Source organism: Ahaetulla prasina, chromosome 11 (assembly GCF_028640845.1).
Source record: "Ahaetulla prasina isolate Xishuangbanna chromosome 11, ASM2864084v1, whole genome shotgun sequence".
Classification (NCBI taxonomy): domain Eukaryota; kingdom Metazoa; phylum Chordata; class Lepidosauria; order Squamata; family Colubridae; genus Ahaetulla; species Ahaetulla prasina.
Genome location: NC_080549.1, coordinates 1,722,877 through 1,738,836, shown reverse-complemented (window position 1 = coordinate 1,738,836; position 15,960 = coordinate 1,722,877). Strand labels below are relative to the sequence as shown.

Sequence of the window (15,960 nt, the reverse complement as noted above, 5' to 3'; positions counted from 1 at the left end):
ACGGAAGATGGCTTGCTTGACCATGTTTTACTGAATAAACTACCTTTGCACAGCAGGCTAAACCTTAAATCACGATGGAGGATCCACAGTGATCAAGTTAACAGAGCAAGCTAAGCCAAGGTCAAACCAACCAAAGGTGGACATAGCCTAGTTCGTAGTTTAGGTCCATGCTGAGATTTGAGCCAGATCAGATCGGATTAACAAAGCAGGAAGGGACCTTGCAGGTCATCTAGTCCAAACCCCCTGCCCAAGCAGGAGACCCTACACCATTTCTGACAGAGGACAGTCCAATCTCTTCTCAAAAGCCTCCAGAGATGAAGCTCCCACAACTTCCGAAGGCAACTTCTGTCTCATGGGTTGATGGTTCTCCCTGTCAGGAAATTTCTCCTTATTTCCAGGTTGAATCTCTCCTTGGTCAGTTTCCATCCATTGTTCCTTGTCTGGCCTTCAGGTCCCTTGGAAAATAGCTTGACCCCCTTCCTCCTCTCTGTGGCAGCCCCTCAAATATTGGAAGGCTGCTATCATATCTCCCCTGGTCCTTCTCTTCTCTTCTCTTCACTAGACTAGCCAGGCCCACTTCCTGCAATCATTCATCATATGTTTCCAGTCCCCTCATCATCCTGGTTGCTCTTCTCTGCACTCTTTCTAGAGTCTCAACATCTTAGCTAGACTAACTTTAGGCCAAATCAGGATTAGGCTGGGATCAGTGAGTAAGTGGGGGGAGGGGGCTATTAATTTTGACCCCTGCTGGACTGCTCCATAGGGAAATTTTGTGTCCGGCTCACTGTTTATTTAACGCAGAAAACACTTCATTTCACACGGTGCTTTTAAGATCTCAGATCTTGCTATTTTTCCCTTTCCTGACTCCGTCTCATCAGAAAATACTGCTAAGGCCTTACACACCCCAGGAATTGTGTTGCCGTCATTTGCAAGTCCTGTCTCTTCCCCGCCTTTCTCCCCCCCCCCCTATCTTTCCTGCCTGCTTGGTGCAGCTTTAATGGCACTTAGAGGCACTGAAAGTGGGGTTTTTTTTTTTTTCTGCAGCTCAGTGCGGATGAAGAGGATAATGGAGGTTGCTGAAATTATTATTATTTTTCCCCCCCAAATCTATTTCGGTTGCAACTCGCAGAGAGGCTTTAATTGCAAAATGGGAAAGGCGTCTGTTTGAGAGCAAGCGACTTTTACCGCCTCCAGCTATGCAAAACTTGCAGTTTTAGCTGCAGTTTTAATTTTCTTTAATTGGTGGGAGGGCAGAGCTTTTGACCCTAAAAAGAAAGGCTTCCCAAGTTTATAGCAAATTATTGCCATTCCTAGGAACATCCCCCTGGGTTTTTCTTCGCTTTAAGAAAAGTGGCGTGGTCACATGATCCCGGGACCCAGGAGCCGTCGTAAATACAGGAAGTCCTCGACTTAACAACACTTCGTTTAGTGACGGTTCAAAGTTACGACGGGACTGAAAAAAAGGACTTACGGCTGTTTTTCACAGTTATGATATTTCCAGCGTCCCCATAAACCACGTGATCAAAATTCAGATGCTTGGTAACTGACTCACATTTATGACGGTCGCAGTGTCCCACCCTTTTGCGACCTTCCGACAAGCCAAGTCGAGGTGGAAGCCAGATTCACTTAACAACCAGGTTCCTCACTTATCAACAGCAGCGATTCACTGAACAGCCGAGGCAAGGAAGGTTGTAAAATGGGCCCAAACTCCCTTAATAAATGTCTCACGTAGCAGCAGAACTTCTGGGCCCAACTGTGGTTAAGCCAAAGACTACTGTACGTGCCAGTTGTCAAACACTTAAATTGTGTTCACGTGATCCCAGGGATGCGACCAACATCATAAGTGTGAGAACCGGTTAAAAGTCTTTTTCTTTTTCCCCCCAGTGCCATCGAACAGTTGCTAAAACAAATGATCGTAAGTCGAGGACTACCTATATATGAACTACTTAAAATGCCCTTGTCAGAAAACCATCCCAGCAAGCTGAAATGGCCACATGGAGTGGCCACGTGGAGAAGATTCCGTCAGGAATTTCTAACCAGGTTGATTCTTTTCTTTGACCGTATCTCAAAGATAGCATGGCTAGTTTTTTGATCTACCAGAAAGGAACAGATAATAATAAAAGCCGCTTACGGTAGATCAGGGGTCTCCAACCTTGATGCTCTGACCCAACCCCCCAAACACGACAAACCCTGTGAGGTGAACTCAAAGATTCCTTTAATTAGGAGTCTGGCAGCCCCAGGAAAACGTTTCTCTTTCACCGCAGCTAATAAGTCCGCCCATCCATAAGATGAATAGTTGTCTGCCACATCTATTCATCTCCACCCCCTGCCTTTGATCTTCAGAGCTAGGGTGGGGCTTTGCTAGCAGCAGTGGCTCTTCCATCCCAAGATCCGTCCCATGGATTTCCACTGCTCTCCTCTCCTCTGCCTTCTGTGCATCCGTCTATCAGGAACTGGACCCAGCTGTTCCTCCTCTTCCTCATCAGCCACCTCCAGTCCTGAGGGCTGTTGACTCTCCATCTGAGGGCTGATGGACAGCCCAGGCTCTTCCTCTCTCTTTCCCTCTCTCCCTCCCTTCCTCCCTCCCTCCTCTCTCTCTCTGCCGGCTCTCTTCCCTCTTCCCCCTCTGAGCTCTCGGGTTGCCTTGATACTGACCCTAACTCCCACGCCCCCTACTTATCCAGTTCGACAGCTGGAGGGGCCAGGGGTGGGGGGTGGGGGCGACAGGCCACAACACTTGGCAACTTTACAACTTGTGGACTTCAACTCCCATGCTGCCTTTTTGTCTTAAAGCCCCCTTCCTTCCTTCCTTCCTTCCTTCCTTCCTTCCTTCCTTCGCGGTTTTCACTTGCGCAGAACTGGTCTTCCTTCTGCCATTGAGACCACAAATCTAAAAGCATCATGAAATCAACCTTTGGAGTTCTGTAAAGAGAATTTTTGAAGAGTTGGGGAATAGCTCTTGCTGCCTCTTTTGGTGCAAAGTTTAGATCCTAGTCATGACCTTGTTTCTGTGGGGTTTTACCGGTTGAATAGAATTTCTGTCTGGCTGATGGATAAAGTGTTCGTTTTAGCCTCTTTCTCAATTTCGGTCTCCAGAGGGAATAACAGCTCACTCTGATCCATATCATGAGAAGCTAATAGCTCCCTCGAGTTTTCCTGCTTTTTAAAAATCATGCTTACCCCCCTGTCCCCCCCCCCATCCCTGGTTTTGCATCTTAAAGGAAAGAGGTTTTCATTCGTTCCCCCAAAAGGAAAAAAAAAAAACAACTATTGATTGATAGCACAGAATTCACATTCAAAATCTAACGGGTTGGACAGTTTTAGACAATGCAGAAGAACACATGAATAGAAACATTAAAATACATGACCGATGTTAAAACCGATAGATGATCATTGGATAATTGGATACTCTCTGTCTACGCCAATTCTCTTTAAATTGCCAGATTACTACCCTGTTTCCCAGAAAATAAGACCTCCTTGGATAATAAACCCAATCGGGCTTTTGAGCGCATGCGCTAAAATAAGCCTTCCCCGAAAATATTGAAATGCATGTGCAGCCGGTCCCCGCCATTTCCTCTGGTTAGGGTTAGGGAGACAGAGCTGGAAATCAGGTAAGTTGGCAAGAGGAGCCCCGTCTTGCTCCACGCGCCCCAAAATAATAAGACATCCCCAAAAATAAGGCCAAGCACTTATTTCGGGGTTCAAAAAAATATAAGACAGGGTCTTATTTTCGGGAAAACACAGTACCTAATTCCCTTGTTTTCCATTCTGGACATTAATTATTTCCTTAGCTGTTTTGATCATATTAACAGGAGTTTAAATTGAGAGCAATTGAATACGGCATTAATGGGATATGAGCAAAATCAGAGAGTGGCCAAAGGACCATCACCTTCTTCCCTAATTCCTGCCTTCCCTGTTTAAAACAAGGAAACGAATTCAGATTTTGTACTCCTTATAGCCAAACCAGTAAAATCCTATTCTCCTGTGTATTTAAAAAAAAAAAAAGTATATATTGTTGCTATTTGTTATGGGTGTTGAAGAATAGCAAAACGATCTATGCTTGGAATGAACAGCTCAACGGGGAAAAAAAGATAACGTTTTGACCAAAGTTGCAAAATTAAATAACAGTTTTGGAAGTTCAGAGAAGTGCTTGGAATTAATCCCCTAGAGCAGGGCTCTCCAACCTTGGCCATTTTAAGACTTGTGGACTTCAACTCTCAGAGTTCCTCAGCCAGCAAAGCAAAGTGGCCAAGGTTGGAGATCCCTGCCCTAGAGCAGAGGTCTTCAAACTTGGCAGCTTTAAGACTTGTGGACTTCAACTCTCAGAATTCTCCAGCCAGCATAGCTGCGAATTGAAGTCCACAAGTTTTAAAGCTGCCAAGTTTGAAGACCTCTGTTAAGTTCGGGAAGTAACGAGGCTGGAGACCAGGGTAGTGACAACAGCTCTTTAATATAGGGTGAACCCAGCAACAGGCTGGGGCAAAAACCTCTCCTTTTATACAGTTCTGCTGGAGGCTTCGTCCAATCAGCAACGTGCTGATTTCCCGCTCAAATATTTAAAGGCACAACTGTTAATACATAACACTCCTCCCCTCCCAGAAAACACTTGGTCTTATTTACATATTTATTCACATGTTATTTTTCGACGTAGTCACGCAAATAACCTGGGCGTCTCCTAGTTCTTTCTGACCTCGCGGTTCAGTTCTGGTGGTGGTTTGAGCTGGTCGGAGGGGCTGTTTTCTCCTCCCAGCTCTTTCTCTAGGCCATCGGGCTCTGGATTATTGGCCGACTCTTTTTCTTGGCCATCCGGCCTTGGATTAATTTTGGAATTTTCCTTGCTGTTTCCCTCGGGGACCTGATGGCGTCGCTGGAACTCTGGAACCTCAGCTAAGTCTTGCGCCTCCCCCGGGTCATTGTCGGCTGTGGATTCAAAGTGGTATTGGTCATTACCTGTCTCTGTTGGTTTGGTTTGGCCAGTTATTCGTTTCCTTAACTGATCTATGTGGCGCCGCCACATTCGGTTGTCTGGTAGCTCTACCACGTACGATTTTGGCCCTGTTACTTTTGTTACTTGTCCGGCGACCCAACTCGGGCCGTCCCCATAGTTTCGGGCCCACACCCGGTCGCCTATGCTCATTTCCCTTGTTTTTTCTAGCTCCCCCTTGTAACCCTCGGGTGTGTAATGGGGGTTCAAACGGTCAAGTGGGCACCGGAGTTTTCGTCCCATTAGCAATTCGGCTGGGCTTTTTCCCGTGGCTGTGCTTGGGGTTCTGTGCTGGACGGCTAGGAAAAAGTCTATTTTTGTTTGCCAGTCACCTGGCTTGAGCCTGGACAATGCCTCCTTAGCGCCCGGACGGAACGCCTGCAAGGCCATTCGACGAGGGTGGAAAGGTGCAGAGAGGGCATGTCGGATGCCTTCCTCTGCCAGGTACTCTTCAAACTGGGCTGCCGTGAATTGGGGCCCATTGTCGGACACCAGAGTGTCCGCAACCCGTGAGTTGCGAATAGGTGGCGCAGGGTTGCGATTACTGCTTCGGCTGTGGTGGACTTCATAAGTATGATCTCTAACCATTTGGAAAATGCGTCCACCACCACTAGGAACGTTTGGCCGTGAAAGGGGCCAGCAAAGTCAATGTGGATTCTTGACCAAGGCCCTTGGGGCTTTTCCCATTCTCTGACTGGGGCTGTTGGGGTAGCGGTCTGGACTCTTGGCAAGCTTGGCATTTCCCTACCCTCTCAGCAATCTCTGCGTCCATGAGTGGCCACCATACATAGCTTCTAGCTAACCCTTCATCCTTACGATGCCTGGGTGACCTCGTGGAGGAGGTCCAATACCTTGCCCTTAACTTAACAGGAATTATTACACGATCACCCCATAACAGGCACCCCTTGAGCCGAGAGCTCATCACGTTTCTTAACAAATTCTTTGAACTGCTCGCGCAGCGGGCCACCCTCTGTACCCAACCGAGTACAGTCCTTAACACAATGTCCCGGTATGATGCCCGAGCCACTTCCTTTGATGTGACTGGGCCAGAGTCCAACGAGTCAATAAGGAGGATGGGTGTCCCGGAGTGGGGTCTTCGGTCGCCCCTGGCAGTGGGCATCGGCTCAATGCGCCTGCATGCCCCACTTCTTTCCCGGTCGATGCTGCAGCTTGTATGAGTAAGCGGCTAAAAATATAGTCCATCGAGTCAAACGTGGCGAAAGTGCCACAGGCGTTGGCGGTCGCCAGCCAGTAATCCCAGTAACGGTCTGTGGTCAGTCACGATTTCAAAATTCCGCCCAAAGACATACTCATGGAATTTTTGACCCTGATACAATGGCTAATGCTTCTTTGTCTAATTGGCTGTAGTTCCTCTCTGGGGAGGACATCGTTCTAGAGTAGAACGCTATAGGGGCTTCTGTGCCGCTTTGAAGTCTATGGCTGAGTACAGCCCCACCCCATAAGGGGACGATCGCAAACCAGCACTAGGGGTAGTGAGTCGTGATATTGGATGAGCAGGCTATCACTTGAGAGCAGGTTCTTTACTGCTTCAAAAGCCCTATTTTCTGACTTTCCCAAGACCAAACAGTATTTTTCCCTAAGAGCCTATGCAGCGGTTCCATAGCGGTTGCTTTGTTCTTCAAAAGACCGCGTAAAATTAACCAATCCCAGGAATGCCTGCAGCTCTGCTTTGTTTTTGGGCGCTGGAGCCTTCCTAATTGCCTTAACTTTGCTCTCAGTAGGGTGAATTCCTTTCTTGTCTATCCGTAGCCCAAGAAATCGACCGATTCGACCCCTATCTGACATTTATTTGTCTTGACTTTTAATCCGGCTGTCCGGAAAATGCTCAAGACCTTTCTTAACCGCTCCCCCAATTCCTCCATGTTTTCCCCTGAAATTAGGACATCATCGAAGTAGGGAACTACCCCTGGGAGCCCTTGCAGTAGTCGTTCCATCAGGTTTTGGAACAGCCCTGGTGCCACACTAACCCCAAATTGCAATCGGTGCACTTGAATGCCCCCTGTGCGTCACAATCGCTTGGGCTTCGGCTGTGCGGGCGTCTACTGGCAGTTGTTGGTAGGCTTGGGCCAAGTCTAACTTTGCAAAGACTTGCCTTGCCCCAAGGAGTGCAATAAATGTTGCACCACGGAACCGGCACGCGCTTTTCTGTAAGGCTTTGTTAAGCGTCGCCTTGTAGTCAGCGCAAATTCTAATTGACCCGTCCGATTTGATGGGGTGACGATTGGCGCCTCCCACTTTGCGTGATCGACTGGCACCAAAACCCCTGATTTATGAGCTTGTCCAGCTCCTTATCAATTTTGGTTTTAGGGCAAAGGACTCTCCTCGCCTTAAGCCTAATGGGGGCTACCTGGGGTCTAAGTTGAAGGAAATAGGGGTCCCTTGTACTTGCCCAGGCAGTCCTTGAAGACATCTTCGAACTCGTTAAAGAGAATGTCTTTCAAATTGCAGTCACTTCTGTAGATGCCAGTCACTCCCATGCCCAGGGCACGAAACCAGTCTAGTCCCAACAGACTGGGCAGAGTTCCTTCGACGATCGTGATGGGCAGGATCTTTTGTGAGGGCCGACTCGACTCGGACGGAGGTGGTCCCTCGAACAGGGATGCGATTCCCTGGTAGTCGTGCACTCGTAGCCGCTGTGCTTGCAGATGGCGCCGCGACGGACGGCAGCGACTTCGCCAGGGTGTCCCAGGACATGATGGTGATCGCTGATCCCGTGTCCACTTCAAGCCTGCACCGTACTCCCTCGATCTTGGGCTTTGTGAAAATCTTCTTTCCACTTTGGTTGAGGCGCGCCTATAATGACAGTCGTTTGGTTAGACTGCGCCTTTCTTGTTTGAACCAATCGCGGGCCGCCTTTCCGGTTCCGCTTTGATTGGCCGATTTGAATTTTCGGCGGAAGGTTGGGCCGCTCTGCAAACCTGAGCTAAGTGTCCTTTCTTCCCACACCGCCGCATGTTGCGTCTTTAAACCTGCAGCGTTGGCGCTGATGCTGCCCTCCGCAGCTTCCGCACTCGCCACGGTCCTCAGTGTCGCGTTTCTCGGTCCGCAGACCCTTCCTCATCCTCGCCTCACCTTCGGATTCGGACTGAATCTCCTCCTGGTGTACTGGCGCTGGCTTTGCGCTCGCCTTGGATTGAAGAGGCTTTTGCAGAGTCTCTGCTGCTTTAGTAGACATTTCGTGCTCTGGCCTCGTCCCAGAGCGGTGGCTAGTGTCAGGTTGCTCCTGGCTAGCAGTCGTCGCCGTAGGCGGATGTCCTGACCCCTCGGATGAGTTGCTCGAGTAGCACTTCGCCTAAGTCTCGGTATCCGCAGTCCTTGGACGCTCTTCTTAAAGCGGCCATGTAGTCACCGATGGACTCGCCTCCATCTGTCTACGTTCTCCAATTCGAACCGCTGCACGTATTTGGACGGCGTCGGTGCGAAATGGTTCTTCAGCAAAGTCTGCAGAGTCGGCCATGATACCGATTGTATCGGCGTTGGCTCTGCCAGGGCTTCCGCAATCTCGATTTCCTCCGGCCCCCCATGGCTTAGGAAGTAAGCCCGGTTGCGGTTATCAGGATCCCCTGTAGTTCGTTGGCTTCTAGAAAGCTTTCAAACGGGTCATATATGTTCCCATTTCTCCTTGCCCGGGTTGTACGGTGCGGGTGGCGTGTTTGCCATTTCCGCGTTTCTGCCCTGAGTTTGCTGGGTTCGGGACTAGCGTGCTTCAGCTCGGTTCTGGTTCTCCTTAGCCTCGAAATCCCATCCTCGTCGCCAATGTTAAGTTCGGGAAGTAACGAGGCTGGAGACCAGGGTAGTGACAACAGCTCTTTAATATAGGGTGAACCCAGCAACAGGCTGGGGCAAAAACCTCTCCTTTTATACAGTTCTGCTGGAGGCTTCGTCCAATCAGCAACGTGCTGATTTCCCGCTCAAATATTTAAAGGCACAACTGTTAATACATAACAACCTCTGCCCTGGAATTCACAGGTTGAACTGAAAGGGAGCCATTGCTCAAAACGAAACAAGTTCTGGTTATTTTCTTTATTTTTTTTAAAAAAGGATCCCTTTTCTGCCATCCATAGCAGTGAACGGCTTAGCCTTCAACGGAAAATGGAAATGTTTCCCGGAGACCAAATTCCAGCTGCAACTAAATGTTTTCTCCTCCTCCTTCTCCCTTTCTCCCCTTTGAAGAAAATTGGGGGGTGGGGGGTGGGATTCTGCCTAAATGGAATTTGACAGCCAGAAAAACCATCAAGGCCAGAGGCAAACATAAAGAGGGAGCTTTGCGCAGTGCTGAGCTGACTTTAAGCTATGGCTTAAATGTGGTTGCAGGCTCTTTACCACGAGGCAGCGCAATGCTGATCTGGGCATCTCATTTTGCAAATGCAAAATTTGCGAGTCTGAACGTTTCCAGTCCTGGGGATGAATATTTAACCATGTTGGAAAAAAATGTATTCTCTCTTGGTTCTTGCGTGCAAAGGTTATAAAATATGCGTTCTCAGTGTGGGGAGGATTAAGCCTCAAGACAATGTCTTCTGTTTGCCTTTCCTGCTCCAAACCATCTTCTGATTATTTATTAATTGATCAACCACGTGTCTCTCGATCTTATCAAAACCTGCTGTTTGCAAACTTTCAGGTTTGTTAAAAGAACAGCTAATGTTAAACCATCCTGATGCAGAATTCTGGAAAAATCAAAGGATGTTGTTTGTACCTGGATTTGCATTGAATTTCTGTCTACCTTTTTAATCAAATGACTCCTGTGACTTGCTATGTTTTAGTAGCAATTTTTAAAGGGGGTTTGGGGTGCAGTTGAACATTTACAGGAATCCGGTGCTGTCCATTTCTGATGCAGCTACAGTAGACCTGCTTTAGAAAAAGTTAATAGGCTGTTATTAAATCTTGTGGCTTTCTGGAGGGAGAGAGAGAGAGCGAGAGAAAGAGAAAGAGAGAAAGAGCGAGAGAGAAAGCAAGAGAGAGAAAGAGAGAGAGAAGTAGATAGACAGACAGACCAGGGGTGAAATCCAGCAGGTTCTGGAGAACCGGTAGCGGAAATTTTGAGCAGTTCAGAGAACCGGCAAATACCACCTCTGGCTGGTCTAGAGTGGAGTGGGAATGGAGATTTTGCAATGTCCTTTCCCCAGGAGTCGGGTGGGAATGGGGATTTTGCAGTATCCTTCCCAGGAATGGGGTGGGAATGGAGATTTTGCAGTATCCTTCCCCTGCCATGCCCACCAAGCCACACCCACAGAACCAATAGTAAAAAAAAATCGGATTTCACCACTGAGACAGAGAGGCAGGCAGGCAGATAAATAGATAATTAAATAAATAGATAAATAGTACCATGTTTCCCCCAAAATAAGACATCCCCTGATAATAAGCCCAATCAAGCTTTTGAGTGCATGCCAATCGCTTATTTCAGGGTTCAAAAAAAAAAATAAGACAGGGTCTTATTTTCGGGGAAATACGGTAGGTAAATGAATAGGTAGATAGATGGAGACAGACAGATAGACGTAGGTAGGTAGATAAATAGATACTGGTAGCTAGATGAAAGTTAGATGATAGACAGACAGACAAACACAGACAGACAAGGTAGATAGGTAGGTAAGTAGAAAGATAGATAGACAGACAGAAAGGAAGATAGATACATCTGATGATCCCCCACCTCCCTTTCCCGAAAGAAAGTTCTATAAAGTCAGTAGATTCGGAACTCATTAAGCTTCCTGTGGTCTGCAGGAAAGACACACACAACTTTGAGCGCCAGCACTGAGTCTGAGTGGACGGACAACAGTCCCTTCCAGTTACATTCGTGTTCTGTCAGCTTGTTTACTCAAAGTGGCCTTCCTGGATCTGCCCTCCGCCCTCCGGGAGGAGGTGGGGGTGAGTAGGGGAGAAGACTCACACCCTGGGTGGTCTGGAGCACCTTTGGGATTTATGGTGACAAGTCCCAAGCAATTGGGCAGACTTGCCTTCTGCGGGGAAGAGTTCATCAATTCTGAGTCGGCCTCCCCAAGAGATGGATGTTAATTTTAAAATACAGTTGGGCTGCCTTGGACTTAAATCATCCCTTGCTATAAACGTGGTAGTAGATGAAAAATGCATGACTTGGAGGAAAGCAGGCAAATGCATTTAATTTTAAAGGCCACTTTAGGCAGGAGACGACTGCACGCCGGCCCCAAACGAAGCTATCGTGGTTGCATTTATTAAATCTGTTAGTAGGCAATTAGTAGAGTACATCTGTTGGCTCTCGGTCCGGTTCCAAAGTCAAGAAAGAAATTAACTTCTCAACTCCCAATTATGTGCATGATGACATCGCTGCTCTTTGTGAAATACGAAGAAACTCAGAATGGGACTTTCAGTCGCTTTGCTGCCCGGTTTATAAGAGCAAAAGTCTGCTCTACAACTTCATGGTGTGTGTGTCCATCTTTTCAGAATGGGGGTTGGACTAGAAGACCTCCAAGGTCCCTTTCAGCTCTATAATGCAAGCTTCCTGCAGTTCCGCCAGCTTTCTCTTACTACGGTGTGCGGGAATATCTTAATTACTTCATGCTTAATTCCTAACTTTTCTGCTGAAGATTTAAGAATTATCTTAAATCTTGCTAAGGAAATACAAATTTAGGGTGCATTGGATAATTCTTAAAGCTGACTTTATCAGGATTGATCAGTAAATTCAGCCTGGCATCTCGTTCTGGTATTATATTTGTTAGCATAGGTGCAGTGTTGACAATATTAAATTGTTAATATACCAAGTGCCTGTCATTCTGTTTTCCGAGAATCTTTCTCACTTTCTTCTAGCTGCAAAGAGGAACAAATCTCTTCAAAATGCCATCTCTGTGAAAATGCAGGAATGGCTTTTTTTCATTAAAAAAAAAAATCTATTTCACCAGTCAAAGGTTACGGGCTTTTCTTATAATATGTAATAAAAAAAGGAAAATCCAATAAAAATAGTGGAATGCATTTTTTAAAAAAAATTTTTTTTTACAGGAAACTAGAAAAACCCTGAGTTAAACAAAAGGAAGAAATATTTGATCATTCTTTCATACAAGATAAATCGTGCCTTGAAATGTTTTTTTTTTCCTGCAGGAATGATTAGTTAGTTCTAGCCAGCCAAGATGCTGGGTTGCCCACAGACTCTAATTTTGTCTTTCAATGTGGTAGTTCAATCCTGCAGGAACAAGACAATAGCCGTTGCACCCATTTCATTGATTTAAAAATTGGTAGACCGAAGCACAACAAAATTGGTATCACGGCAGTGGTGAAATCTGAACCGGTTTACTACCGGTTTGCTGGCTGAACATGTGCGCTGGGCACGTGCATGCGCAATGCAGGCCAAAAGGAGTAGAACAATGTGCGGGATGGGGGTTAATCAGTTGTGGTGCGCGATCTTTTTTTTTTTACTTTTAAAAGCATTTTTGTACTACCTATTTGGCCGAATAGGTTGTAAAAAAATGCTTTTAAAAGTAAAAAAAAGAGGCTCTGATGATCAGGCAGCTCAGCTGGGATTGTCAGAGCCGTTTTTTTTACTTTTAAAAGCATTTTTTAAAAGACGCGGGAAACGGGCAACTAGGCATTGGGTGCGCATGGGGGGGGGAGCCAGGGATTTTTGTTACCGGTTATCCGAACCCGCCGCCATTGCTACCGGATTGGCCGATCCAGTCCGAACTGGGAGCATTTCACTCCTGTATCACGGTAGTCTTGATTTTTATTAGAATTGATTCCAGGGGGGGCCCTTTTGGACTTGGGGTTTTTTTTGCAGATTTTTCAGATTTTAACTCCAGATCCACTGCCTTGGATTGTGTGTTTGTGTGTTTCCTCCGTTCCCCCATCCTGGAAATTGTAAAAATTAATCATGCATCTTCTGCCTACCCTTCCCCGTCCTCCCTGCTCTGAGTTGCAAAGTATGATAATTAGACATCAGAAAAGCTACATAAAGTTTAATGCGGCAGTGGAGTACGATGTTAAATTATCTCAGACTGCATCCATTAATTAAAGAAAAGTTCTACCAGAAATAGGATTTTTTTTCCCTCTCCTAATCTGTAAAAAATGTATTGTTCTGTTCCAAACTGACTCTCCAGGAGCAGAAAAAGGAAAGCTGATGAATAAAATCCTATCACGATTATTAGAGGGTGGAACGGCCTTTAACCTTGATGATGATCTGAGCTTTGAAGTTGGGATGGCTGACCCACCCAGATAGGAGTCAGGGAGAGAAGAGAAGGTGGCCTGAGGACTGTGGGTGGTAGTTGGATACCTTGTTCATGGTTCAAGGGCTCTGTTGTGACCCAGGCCCAAGTAGGTAGTATTAGATGCAATCAGTTCAAAAACAAACAGCCTTTATTAGAACAGCTGAGAATTAACTCATTCTCAGCGTTGTCCAAACTAAATCAAAACAAATCCTTCATAACACAATTCTTCAGTCTTATCACCAGCCTTGGTCTAATTAGGCAAACTGCTAAAGGCTTTTCTTGGCAAAAGTTCAAAAGCAGAAGACGCCAACAAGAAATAAATGCAGCAAGACAAGGAGCAAGGCGATCAACGTTGTTTTCCGGCAAAGAGCCCAAATGCCGTTGCTGGTCTTTTAAGCCTTATGGGAGGGGCCAATCATCTCTTGGCCCTACTCCTGAGTCGTCCTCTTTGCTTGAGCTGCTCTTGCCTTCTGGCAGCTCTTCTCATGTGTGCATTAGGAACAGGCTCCTCCTGTTCCTCTGCCTCACTACTGTCAGCCTCTAGAGGCTCTGGAGTCCGCACATCACTCCCATATTGCCCTGGCCCCACCTCTGCCTCCGATGCAGAGCCCTCATCCAGGCCTTCCCCAGCCTCAGGACTGGCCCATGTTCTTCCTCAGCCTCATCGCTGTCCAACTCCGTTGCCAGCTGCACAGGCTGCTGGTGGACCACAACAGGCTCCGTCACTGGTGTGGGTGCAGATCAGAGGCGAGGGGATTTTCTACAGTTCACCTGGGTAAGATAAAGATGTTGACTTACTGTAGTTTGACGAGAAAATGGTGGTGACCAGGCCACCATTAGCAAAGGCTGATGAAGCTTCCAGCACCACAGACAACTCCAAAGAAGCTCTAGTTGGGTTGGGTAAGGGAGAAGAAGAGAAGGCTTCCCAGGCCATGGCTTGTTGGGTTTGTGCGACACTATAAGTTGTAAAACAAGGTTTCCATAGCACGATGTCGGGATTCACCGGGTTGGCTCAACCAAGGCTGAAGAAAACCAATCCGTGTTGGATGTATTGTGTGACTCTTACTCTCCACGTTCTTTTTTTGGGGGGGAAACTTGAAGGACCAAATTCTTCTGTAGATCCTTTCCTTTCCTTTTTGGGTCAGCTGCCTTTTGTACTTTCTCCACTATTGTGTAAGTGCTACAGCGTGTCCATAATAATAATAATAATAATAATAATAATAATAATAATAATAATAATAATAATAATAATAATAATAATAATAATAATAATAATAATAATAATAATAATTTAATTTCTATACCGCCCTTCTCCCGAAGGACTAGACGGATTTGGAACACTAAGTTGCGACATCCCAGGTTTTGGGGAAGAACTCAATGAAAATTAAGCCAATAACACCTAAAGAACTGGCTATGATAAACTATCATCATCGATGGAAGAAACAGCATACAGTTTAAAGTTCCAATAAAAGAGAATGTTGTAGTTCAGGGTTGAACTGGGTGGTCCTCGAAGCTCTGTGAGCTTAGTTGTTGACTTGCAGACATTTCAATATCAATATCAATAACATTTCAATAACATTTCAACTACGTAACATCATCAGTGAGAGGGAGTGTGGGGTTTTCTCCTTATTTATATACAGTTTGCTGGAGTGGGTAGAAGCATGGTTTTCTTTTTGGTAGTTTCTTCATTTGGTTTTCTATTTGATTGTTTGTCTGGGGTTAATCCCCGCTTATCTGGCTACCGGTTGCCGGATATTTGTTTTTATAAGAGAGTTTAGCCATCATGATCATTTGGAATAGAACAGAAATATGAATTTTCAGAAGTGCTCACTGATGGCGATGTTGTTACCTTGTCAGGTAATGAAACCTTTTGCAGAGAACAACCCAGCTCCGAGAGCACCAAGGACTCCACAACCTTTAAAGTGCCCGATGCATAATCAACTTGATTTTAATGTGCGATGTGCTTTACTTTAATGACAGCCTCCACTAAAAGGTGCTGTGAACAATCAGGCACCCGGGCTTTTAATCTTGCTAAGTGGCTTAATTTTCAGCTCCGTCTTCCTGCGGGGACCCCCAGGATAGGAATAATCTGTAATTCGATCTCAGTTTGGATCTAACGTGAGCTGGGAGAATCCAGACAAGCTTCAATTTTTCATGGGAATCATTTTTAGGGGCTCGGTTGGTTCTCCTTCCCTCCCCCTCCCCCATTTCTGTCAACCATTCTGTTGAAAGCTGCCCTGCCAGGAAAGGTGAGCGACTTTCCACCTGCCAAGGGCTTGTTAAAGTTTCCATCCCTTTTATTAATGGTGCCCTGGAGGTTTGGAGGCCGAAGATGGTGTGGGACTATTTAGCATTCAAAGAAAATGTAATGCCTCCTGCCTGTCACAATCCTCCACCAACCGCCTCTCTTTTTCCCCCCCTTTTGCTGTGCTAATTCACAGGCTGGTGGAATTGGGGGTGGCGGGATGGGGGGGGGTGGATGACAGGCATTCTTTGATCACCTGAGCAGCAAAGAGGGTTTGGATGCTGGGGACCAATTAGTGGGAAATGCCCAAGGCTTGCAGGCAGCTTCAGAGAGAAAAAGGGGATCTATGCGCTTTGGCACTTGACAGAATGAGAGAATAGCAGAGTGGGAAGGGACCTTGGAGGTCATCTAGTCCAACCCCCTGCCCCTGGCAGGACACCTGATACCATTCCAGACAAATGGTTGTCCAATCTCTTCTTAAAAGCCTCTGGTGATGGAGCACCCACAAGGCAAGTCGTTCCACTAGTTAAATTTGACTCACAGTCAAG

General features: G+C 46.5%; 1 protein-coding gene across 1 annotated transcript in view; it reads left to right on the top strand.

Annotated features, from left to right (window-relative positions):
- Positions 1 to 15,960, top strand: part of GPC3 (glypican 3) — a 94,913-nt gene that overhangs the window by 34,101 nt on the left and 44,852 nt on the right. The window lies entirely within an intron of this gene.